General features: G+C 31.5%; 1 protein-coding gene across 4 annotated transcripts in view; it reads right to left on the bottom strand.

The window, feature by feature from the left end:
• The window catches only part of LOC108903233 (ecdysone receptor), a 521,233-nt gene that overhangs the window by 83,451 nt on the left and 425,364 nt on the right, over window positions 1-12,418 (bottom strand). The window lies entirely within an intron of this gene.

Raw genomic sequence — 12,418 nt, 5'->3', positions numbered from 1 at the left:
GATTTGAATTGACAAATGTCTATTTATTCAGTATTATTGTGGTTTTCAGTACTCTTATTACCGTGGTTTATTGTTTACGTGCGTCTTATAAGTTTTTTGATCAAAGGGCCTGTGCAGAATAGATGTATATTGTTCTAATTTATGGTAAAACAGAATAAAATACGTTGGTAGCATATTGGTTGTATACAGAACATTTTCCGGATAGAATATACCAAATTCCGTTGTCTTTGAACGAGAGCGTGAAAGGGAAATTTACGACCGAATCGTGGAAAAGATGGAGGTCTCAGACATCCACTGACATTGTAGCAATAAATTTTAAATATTTTTAAATAAGTTGTAAGTACAAAGTAAATCTTTTGACAAGTACCCTGGAGTGTGCCAATCGATAGTAGGATTCCATAACAAATAGGGTTCTTGTACGGTATTGGACTCTCTCATTTTCGACAAAATGTCCGGGATTACCCTAACTTAGTTCAAGTAAGGTGGATTGGACGAGGAGGACCGTGTTGGTCACCGCGGTCTCCAAACTTGAACTCTGTCGATATTTTTAGTAGCAATATTAAAGAATTAAACCATGTGCGTAAACGTTTTAGACATCTCCTTCCATTTGGTTAATTCCAGTGGCATGTAAGTAAGCATTTTTAAATAATTTTCCTTTTTGATTTCTTTTTTAGGTTATGCCATTTGTATAGATAGATCCATTGTAGCCTGTTCTGTATACATAAAATATGACATCCAATTGAGCCAAACGTACTTTAGTACAAATTTGTTTCATTTGCGAGATACATAAATTATTTAAGTTGAAATTAAGGAAACATTTTTGTAACTCCGAAGCCAATATCTTCAAAGGAATTAAGTGACCCTCTATAAGCAGATTCAAATGACTGCTATTTTCGGAACCAGACTTTTCAAAATAAAAAATGTTACGTCACTTGCCAAAATTACATTACAAGAAGGTTATAATAATAAATAAATTGTTTAATGACTTCAGGAACTGCAAAACATGCATATTTTTTTAGAGTATGTTTTTTTTTGTAAATTTGTTGTCTCGAAAAAACTATTGCACTAAACTTTTTTCTTTGTGATACAAATGTAAGCATGAGTAAGAAAATATGACAACGTATCTATTTTTGACGACTATAGATGGCTATTCAAAACTTCTAACGAGTTATAGATACTTATGTAATAAATTAACAGAAAAACAAGATTTATTGTGTTATTATAATGCTTATCTAACATGTAATACATACTAATGAAGACAAACTAATTGATGTACGTATTAAATAGTAATTTTTAGCGTTTAGAAACATTTATTTGTATGTGAAGGTAATCACCGCTTTCTTTGACATGCTTATTTCGTGGTATTTTTTTTTAAATTTTACTCAAAATCCGTGTTTTCCACTAAAAGCAATAATTTTTTTTGTCACTCTTTCATGTTACGGCAACAAAGAAATCGGCATATTTTTAACAAGATAGTTATGGAAAACTGGGTTCTTCCAAGCAACCACATTTTTTTGTCCAATAGCTAAAAACTTGTCCTAAATTTGGTACTGATACTTTAACACGCAATGATTTTTTTTTAATATCTTCTAAACCAGTTGAATTATCAGTAGCAAATTCGGTACACGTTTAAGTTGTCGGTCACAAAACCAAATTGGTTGCCTACCTTGTTAAAAATTTCGTTTTTGTAAAACGACATACATAAGACAGTCAAATAGGAGTTTGGCAATAGAATTAAGGGACATCCTATACAAGGCAAACAAACCCAGTCGGTATACACCTGCCCGATTTCACCTAGTATCCCGGTTACATTTATGCCATAAATTATAAAGACAAATCGTTCCCGAGACGGGCCCGCTCGCCTACCTGATCGCACATACATTAACCTATATTTGGTAATAAATGGTGACTGGCGTTACGTCACGGCGACGTCCATGCTCCGCGAGGCCATACGGCAGGCCACATTATTTGTCACACCTTGGCCGGTACATTCGTCTCTTATTTACACTGTTTGTTATTGTCCGACGGGTTCACTAAACTTTCGAATGTGTTAATTTTCCTCGGCCAGATCGCGGCGGCCGGTTACAGAGACGAGGGGGGGGGAGGGCATTTCCATCTCGTCCTCTGTATGCAGGAGCGGCGTAACTTTTTCGATTATTAGATTTTTTTTTAAATTAGTTAAAAAGTCGGGAACGCAATTATAACTTTCCTAATACTCCCAGAAATGGATTCCAACTTGTGTTTAATGAATTTAAATGGGGTTCTGAGAACGAAATTTTAAGGATAGTAGCAGGAAAAGGGACCATCAATTGTGTTGCAAAAATGCGACATTTGTTCAATTCCGTTAACTCTTTCGGGCACAGAAAACCGAGAAATGGGTCGCCAAATATCTCTTATTTTCAACTTTTCGAAAGTCATCTATTTAAATCCACATAAACATAAAACGATTGAAGTCAACGCGGTTCTGTATAAAAAAAATCAGCTTCATAGTATTTAAATCTTGTGAAAATGGACTGCAAGAATGTACCCACTGTATAAGCGACTTTTGACGAGCATTTGGCTATGATGTATTTATTAAGAAATTAAATTACTACCAATTATCTGGAACCTCTTTTATTTATTAATACCATATTAAGTATGATGGATACCGATCTAATGAATGTATGGCTTATTCAGGAGTCCCTCAGGGATCAGATTTAGGACCTTTATTATTTCTATATTTCATTAATGACCTACCACATAACATTTCAAACTCATGAAACCTTTTGCTTGCGGATTATTTAAAAATATTTGGGATCGTTAAAAATGTAAATGACTGTAGTGTGTCGCAAAGTGATAATGATAAAATATATACTTGACGTAAGGAAGACAAATTGAGATTTAATATAAAAAAAATGTTTTGTTATGAATCTGATCAGAAAAGTATTTTTATCGATTATCGATATGAAATGTATGAACATTTGGTAAAAATTACAGAAGAAATTTTATAGTCAACATATCAACAATAAAGTTTAAAACGTACAATGAAAATTATAGTACTTTTACAAAATTTGGATCAGTGTTATGGCAATCATAAATATATCGAAAATGTACAAGAACTACAAAAAAATCATTTCTTTATACAACGTGTCCCAAAAGTATGGAAACAGCACAATAATTTTCGGAAAATGCATTTTGAGGAAAAATGATTCAGACAAAAGATTTAGGATTTTTCCCTGGCTATTCAATGGTGACCCTAGATTTGACCTTGACCTTCAAGATTATTTCAAGGTCAAGTTAATTTTTTTAAATGGGATGCCCTACATTTGACCCCGGAAATGAAAAGAGCGGAAAATTTTACGTTCAGATATGTCCTTGACCATTTTCCAAGATGGCGGATCCAAGATGGCGGACGCGATTCCAAAAAATTAACCGATTTACGCCAAATTTGTTATAGGGGGTTTTTGGAGTCGCTGACTACGAATCTGTAATCTGTTTTTGAGGAATTTTAGTCCAAGATGGCGGACGCGATTTCAAAAATCAACCGATTTTTGCCAAAATTGATATAGTGCGGTTTTTTGAAGGTGAAGGTCACGATCAAATCAAGGGTCACCGTCAGATAGCCAGGGAAAAATCCTACAACGTTAGTTATGGTCATTTTTTTGCAACCCGTTGTTTTCAAGACACCGCGCCAAACCATGCGTGACCTTGATTTGACCTTTAATGACCATCAGAGGTCAAATTCGGAAAGTGGTCAAGGACATATCTGAACGTAAAATTTTCCGCTCTTTTCATTTCCGGGGTCAAAAGTAGGGCATCCCATTTGAAAAAATTAACCTGACCTTGAAATAACCTTGAAGGTCAAGGTCAAGGTCAAATCTAGTGTCACCATTGCATAGCCAGGGAAAAATACTAAATCTTTTGTCTGACTCAGTTTTCCTTAAAATGCATTTTTCGAAAGTTATTGTGCTGTTTCCATACTTTTGGGACACCCTGTATAGACAGACAAGTCCTCCAGACAAGTTCCGTACAAAGTTAAAATAGTTTAAAAAATTATAATAGAATATAGATAGATATAGAATAAATTAACAAATTCATGAGTCAGTCGCCGAAAACTTGATTCAGTAGTTTTTTTTTTACAAAATATTAATATGAAAAGTGAACCAAATAATAATGTATTTATTTCAACTTAGAATTCCAAGCAGAAATTTCAGCATACATGAATGTAAATATATTCTCTTAACTAACCAGATTCCAGTCGAACTCAATAAGGATTTTTCAATCGGTATATATCAATTTCGGAAAGTTATAAGAAATATATTTTTTTGTCCTCTTATATTTTCTGTTTGTATTATTATTGTAACCTTTGTGTATGTTTGTATTTTTTTAATGTTTGTTATTACAGTTGCTTCATTCCGTTTAATGTTATTATTTCAGTGACATGCTTTTCTTGTAATGCCCGTCACGAAAAGAAATAAATAAAATGGAAACTACTGTGTTTTTTATTTCATTTATCAATGGATACCATTTATTTTTTTCTAAGACTTGCATTTATGTGATGTAAATATCAGTGAGTATAAAATGAAAATTGGTGAAAATCCCTCTTTTGATGAGTCAGTCTTATTTAATTTGTAATTTGGACCAACGATGATGACGAAAACGAATATTACCTTCTTGTTTACAGCCAATAAAGTAATTCCAGTGGTGAAAATGATGTGTTTCCACTGAAATATGAGTAACTTAAAATTAAAAAGCTCGACCAAGGAATGAAAAATATTTTTTCAAAACCTCGAAACTTTTTAGAAGCCCTAGGTAGGTAACTATAAAAAAAAATCGGCGTCCATTTAAATAAATTTATACTTCGAATTATTATAAATCAAAATATTTTTTGAATAGTACATTTCAGAAAAAAGTAAAAATTCTTGTAAAAATATAGGTATTTTTTATATTTTACATACATCTTCATTAGCAGTTTTTCTAGATGTACCTATATACAATGTACTACCTTAAATTTGTATTTAGTTTGATTACAGTCCAAAAAGGATCTAAAATTTTGAAAGGAGACAAAATTCATAGTTCATAGTTGACCATGAATGCAAAACTCTTGAAAGAATTAACCTCTGATGAAAAGAAGCCAAATTTCAGCTTTCTACATGCAATCCAAGATAAAACTGAAGTACCTACAAGAAATATGTCAAGTAAACTTACAGTAACAAAACTAAAACCCTTATTAAACCTAGAGGTGTTGTAGTAGCTTCAATATCCTTAATAGCGTCTCTATTTCTGCATAAAATAATATAGAACTATATCCTCATCTACTAGTATATTATGATGCAAAAATGTACAGGAGGTATGTAAATAAGTGCGAAATATTAGGGGTGGTTGCCGAAGTTATTTTGTGAAAAAAGTTCATATAAACGTCGAAATTACGTCGAAATATGCTTCGTTTCCGAGATACAGTGTTTAAATATTAATTTTTTATTTATTTTTATTGATTATTTCAAAGAGTTTTAAAGATATTGTTTAGTATTAAGCTATTATGAAAGCAAGGAATGGACCGTAACTAATAGAATGGCGACAAGAGAGAAAAAAAATGAAACTATGCAAACTTACCAAATGATGATGTTGTACATATCACACTATTGTGATAGCTAAGGGTAAAAGGATACGAGAGAGTGAGGAATGGAAGGATGTTGGCTACCGTGTGCACAATTTGATTTCACTAAAGTAAAAAAAAAACAGATATTGTTTAAAATTAAAATGCTTTCTACTAATATTTGTATCGACGTGTCTGTTTTTTTTTGTGTGTTTTTTTAATTATTCAGATTTCTTCGTGGCTACAAAACAGTACACACAGCGGTATCTATTCCTTGGAGTTTAAACTAGCAAAGGATTTCTATTTGTTTGAATCCATTTTTTGGCTTAAACAGATATTGACTCGAAATTTGATGGTTGCATTTTATTTAGAAATACTGACAGCAACCTACTAGATAGTGTATCAATAGAAATTAAAAATACATAGCTGGCAATAAAATGTTTTATTTTCTTATTTTTGCCTCAAAAACGGTACATCCCACGAAAAAATTGAAGGGACCAATTTCATTCAGAATTAATGGCGGATTTCTAAAAAAATATCAAAACGGGAAAAAGTCAGTGGCGTATCATTTTTTTTATTAAAAAAGTTTGTGGCACCCTCGCACGAACGCCACTGGTGAAGTAGATATAATCGGATCACCTCAAAAAATGCACATTTATCCCTCCAAAGCGTTTCTCAAATTTCTAGTCAATATCTTTAAAACTCTGAAACAATTAATAAAAATAAATAAAAAATTAAAATTTAAATACTGTATCTTGGAAACGAAAGGATATTTCGACCTACGTTAATTCGAACTTTTTTTCACAAAACAACTTCTCCTTAAAATATTTCGCACTTATTTTCAATGTAATAAAATCGCATAACATAATTTTGGTTACAAATGGCAAACAATAGAAGTATTTTACATATTAATTGTATCTTTTGGTGTTTTTCTGTTTCGCAAAATGAAAGGTAAAAATGTATGTCCTGTAGAATTAACCTTTAGAATCATAAAGTTTGTGGGCCCCACATTATGGAGGCAATTTCAACGTGTTCGGTAGAGAACCTAATTTTTCAATGATGTTATTGTATGGTTCCTAGTAATCGGTACGTAAACGTGGAAAATTGGACTGTAAATTTAGATAAGCAAAACCAACAAAAGTTCGAAAACAAATACATCAACAATAAACTTTCTGTCCTAGTCAACAAACATCATCACTGATACAATATCGACTATTATTTTACATGAACAGATAGGCCGGAACTATGCGTTTACAAAAATTCGTTACATATTTGGCTGCACAGGCTTGTCGTAGATAAAAAGTATCGTGGCATACGAAAAGATGAAAGGGTGTTATGTAAATGGTTCGAGGTGTAAGAAATTAATAAACGTTGACCAACTTCTTAAAAAATATATTCAATTTTCTCCGCGACGCCACTAAATTGTCATTCAGAACAGTGCGAATAAGAAACCAATTTAATATTCATTCTTGACATATTCAGCATAAAAACGAGATTTGATGCAATTAGAAACTCACCTCACCTTGAAGTACTTCGGGTAGTTTTTAGGCTAACAGATTTATAACTACTACTACACACTTTTCTGAGAACTGCAGTCGAAACGACTCAGAAAAAAATTTAACACAAATCACAGCGTAACGCAAGATTTCACAAGCTGTAATCAATCACATCTACAATTTCAAATTCTGAGAATTCTGCAATCGCACTTTATAAAAGCAAATTAACTGCTAATTTAAATTTAAAATTGAAATTAATTAGCATAATACCAAATATTTCAGTATACAATAACCAATTATTTTTTAAAAACTTGGACAAACCGTTCTCTATTTCGTTTTATAATATGAATCACAACCACAGATGTTGCAAAGACATTAATTTTGGTAATAAAGTGTACACAATTGTTTACTTTCAGGATAAAAATATATTATATAAATTGAAACCTTAAATAGTAAAAACTAGAATATTAACAATTTTTTAAAATTGAAATAATAACGGGCAAACAATGTTCCTTTACTATACAGGGTGTTTCTGAAATAAGTTCGTTGCTTAAAAAGGATGATACAGGGCACGAAAATGAACAACTTTTATTAAGCAATTGATGGTCTAAATGACCATGGTCTAAATGTTTGCGAGAAAATTAATTAAGAAAATTAACCATAAATGTATGCCGACCCTGTGCATCTTGTGCACGCGCACGGTCAGAATGCTTCGGACTCGCTATATGAGCGAAGCACTTCTTTAATTTGCTGACGTTCCACGTGACTTCCACAATCAAGCAAATCTGATGGCACGTCAGTAGTCCTACGTCTTGTGTTCTTTAGTTGTGTGTTGCAGTATTACTTACAATTAGCCGGGGTATAAAATGTTCTCTGATTAAGAACTAGCACATATTGGAGAAAATTTAAACAGTCAAAACCGCAGTCCGCGCTTTCGTAATGCTGCGCGCGGCAGCTTCGACATCAAAGGTATAGGGACGGTTTTAAATTTGTTTAAACCTTTATGTGAATTTTTTTTTTCAATTTACAACGTAATGTTTTAGACCATCAGTTACTTAATAAAAGTTGCTTATTTTCGCGTCCTTTATCTCCCATTTCAAGAAACTTATTTCAGAAACACCCTGTATAATGGTTTGTGTTTGTATTACCCTGTGGATAAAAATGGAATCAAAGGAATTAGAATTAATGATAAAAGAAATGATAAAACAAAAAAAAATGATAAAAGGTTAATGAAAATAAGTTTGAGGTTGAGGTATAAATAAACGTAGGTAAGTACATGTACCTATGATATGGGCGCACCTAATTATAAGAATTTGCAAATGTAATCAATTTATCTTTTGTTTACAAAATATTAAAAAAAAATACAATACAATTTCGTACTTGGTTTGAATTTCAATGGTTCGTTATAACATTAAACAGTGCAAGTTCTTTGTAAACACAATTAATTCATAACATTTCCATGAAATTTAGTCACTAAAAACATTTTAATAAGCAGGTATTTAGTACATTCAGTAGTTACTACCTGTATGTCAAAATTGTGAATGTTGCTTTTTATTATTTTTGTTTGGCGTACATATATTACATGCATTTATTGTTAGGTACACGTTTTCAACTTTGAGAACACATTTCTTTTAAACAAATTTAACAGAATTATAAGCCTTATATAAGTTACGCTTCATAGTATACGAGGCAATCCACAAAGAAAGATTTAGAAAAAAATTGCATGTTCCAAAGCTGTAGATAAATATCTTTCAATTTCAAAACTGTACTTAGAAAAACATTGAATGTTGCATTTCGGATATTTTTATTATACCTGTGTTCTATTTAAATAGAGCACCCTGCATATTTTTACATAGGTATTTGAATAGAATGCTATTTCGCAATCACAATACTTTAGGGTTTGCTAGATTTCTCTAATGATAAAGAATATAAGGCCAGAGAAGTATGCTAACGATAAACTACCTACTCGTTTGACCATATTTCGATTACTATTAGAGATAGATCTATCAAACCTTGTACCACTGTAAAGTTAATATGTAAAAATATACAGGATATTCCGCCAAAAAATGTATAATTTTGACTTGTACCTTTAAAATTCAACATTCTATCGTTTTTCTAGGTACAGAATAACCCTGTATATTTTGATTAAAATTAACATCAGGTGGTGTAGCTTATAGTTTAAACATCTAACTTATAGGGGTCGGAATCCACTTGCACAATATTTTACAATATTTACACAGATTTCTGTGAACCAGAAACAGTGTAAATTCGTATAAAATTTTATCCGTCTTAATTACTGTGCAACCGAAAAGTAAATCTGTAACTGAGAAAAAAGTTCGTCAACATTAGACTTAGCCACTCGCGAAAAACTTTAACATTTGACCCATTTCTAGTGGTGTGCCAATTTTGACGCGAAGTGTATTTCAGGCAAATTATATGGAAAGCAAAAAATAGGGAACAATACTCCAAAAATTGTTAAATAACGCGGTCGTTCGAAAAACTGCTTCCTGGTAATCAAACCGCTGTCTTTCATAGGAAGAATTCCCAATCACGTGTTCGCTGGAATACCCGATCGAAGTTAACTGTAAGACACCCCATGTACCGTAGCCTACCTATGCAAATAATCCCGCAGTACATGTCGAGAATTAATGAAAGGGCCTAGCGTACGGAAATCATACACCTTCAATGCAATCCGTCCGTTTGCCAATGCAGATTCGATGCATTCTCGCATCGCCGATATCCGTGCTTGGACTCCCGCATGGAAAAAGCGTTTCCATTGGCCATTTTTTAATACGCATTTGATTTGTTATTCATACAAGTGAACGTTATAAATAATACGTCATCGATTCGATCTGGAAAGTGTTGCAAAACCACCGTCTCAAAACGTAAACAACTCGATGATAAATATTGTTTAGGTGTAGTGGGCTGGTTATAAAAATAAAAATTGCAAAAATAAGAATATTTAAAGTTTACCTGTGGACCTAGTGTTTGTTTTAACTAAACTTTATTAACACATCTAGCATTATTTGTATTATGTGGTTTTGTAAATAAACTTATTATTATTATCATATTATTACATATTTTAACAATAAATATACCACGAGAAACAACTACTCTGCCGACTACAGCTCCAATCAGCGTTGAATTACACTTATAATATCCGATAAACTGCTAATATCATTTATTTATTTGCTCTCTTTTTCAAATAATTATTACTTTCATTTGTACTATCTGGTTCTTTCTTTAAGAATTTGGATCTTTAGACAACTCTAAGAATAATATTATTGGCGATAATAACGTTATCTGACGTCGGAAATCTCAAAAAGGTAGTGAGAAGTCATTGATGTCTAGTGAATAATTAGACCATTTTTATTTTACTCAAGCAACATTTTGAAAATGTATCCTGTTTATTAATCATATCACAAAAAAACAAAGTTACCTATTCAAAAGGTATATGTAGTCATAATGGATCTTAAATGTATTTATAATGGGGTACCATTATTTAGTAAATAATAATACTGTGATAATTGCTGCCAAAATTGCATTTAAATGGTTCGAATCAATCCAGGTTTCAAAGAAATAAACAGTATTAGTACATTACATTACAGCAGTACAGTACATTATTTAACTTTGGAAGATACACTAATTCAAATAAAGTCTAAAAATATGTCTAGAATTCATACTCACTCTATAATACTAAAATTTATGTAAGCTAAAAACGACTTCAAAGACAAGATAGATATAATATTGTATTAAACAACTATTAAAGGCTCGTCTAGCATTGAAGTACACCCACAATATCAAACATTCTATATCTCACATATTAATTAATAAGATAAAAAATAATCTATCCAAATTTTAATAAAGAAAAAAGCATATACCGGACATATTTAAATAACGTAAACTTTCAAAGAAATTAACTCTTCTTGTTTCTATAATGCCAAAGATAAAAACTCGCTTAAGGAACCACAATAGAAGAGCTGACCTAATTTTTGCATTTTTAATGGAAATCTTTTAAAATTGGCATATATATATATATATATATATATATATACAGCGTGATTCAGTCATAATGTCATTAATTTTAATCAGGTATTCGGAAGGCCTAATATTTGACCTTTCAAAAAATAAATAAATTACTCCTTAACTCCCGTTAATTCAGCACCCTATTTTATGATAGGGAACACGTCGGTGGACTAGTGCGTTCAAATGTTGAAGCGAAACAGCTAATTTTCCCAGTTTTGTTAAATTTTGCAATTGATTTCAAAATCAAAGTGCAGCGGAACCGAACTTTATTAACAAAGTGCTATGGACAAATTAGTGTTTTTTAGCCGTACTGACATTTTAAATAGGTAGGTACCATACCACTCTTTGAAAATCAATAAGTCACTAGGTATATGTACTACAAACTGAATAATTAATTGAACATAATACTAAAAATTGTAATAATCTAGCATTCGACAACAATTATAATTGTTATACATTTGTTTTTATTAACAAATAAATAATACTTGTTAAGATTTAAAATGTAAAAAAAATCTTATTACTTCAAGTGTCTAGGTAAAGAGATTTGTTTATTCGTTGTCGTTCAGTACATATTAAAAATGGAGTAAAAGCTAGGTTAATGGCCGAATAAAATGGTAGGACACTATCGATACAATATTGTGGATCAGCGTCCGAAATGGAGTTTAAATAATAACTTTAATTTTTTTAACTGCGTATTCGTATTCTACTAATTTTTCTCGATCTTTCCTTAAAATTAATAACATTATGACTGAATCACCCTGTACATACAGGGTGTTTTAAAACATATGTTAGAAAATGGAGGGTGATTTTTTGGCTGTTTCTAAGAAAAAAAGTTCTTATTAACATGGGTCGCAAACGCGCTGTTTTCGAGATATAGGGTGTTAAAAAAAGATTTCTTTAGTTTAGGTAATAAATGAGAACTTTTTGTCTCAGAATGACCCAAAAAATCACATCTTTCATTTTCCGATATATGTTTTGAAACACCCTGTATATAAAAAAATACAAAACATTTACAAAAAAGTGAAATTTTGAAACGACAATATCAAAAATATAAGTTTGTAGTTGTTTCCTACAACACCATTTAGGACTAGCCTTTGAAGTTACTTTTTAACAGTGCCGGCTCGCGAAAATTAAGGTGGTCGTATTTTGATAATGAAGAATGGCACACACATACTGTTTACCACTTTCATTTTCTCGGACTGTTATTGCTTTTTAGCATATCTAGATGTTGATGTTATTGAGCATATATGACTTCATCAGATGAGATATTTGATCCGAATTAGATTAATATTCTCAAAATCAAGTAAAAGTTAAATTAAAA

Source organism: Anoplophora glabripennis, unplaced genomic scaffold (genome assembly GCF_000390285.2).
Source record: "Anoplophora glabripennis isolate ALB-LARVAE unplaced genomic scaffold, Agla_2.0 scaffold12, whole genome shotgun sequence".
Classification (NCBI taxonomy): Eukaryota; Metazoa; Arthropoda; class Insecta; order Coleoptera; family Cerambycidae; genus Anoplophora; species Anoplophora glabripennis.
The sequence above is the reverse complement of the archived record's forward strand: the minus strand, read 5'-3'. Positions and strand labels throughout refer to the sequence as shown.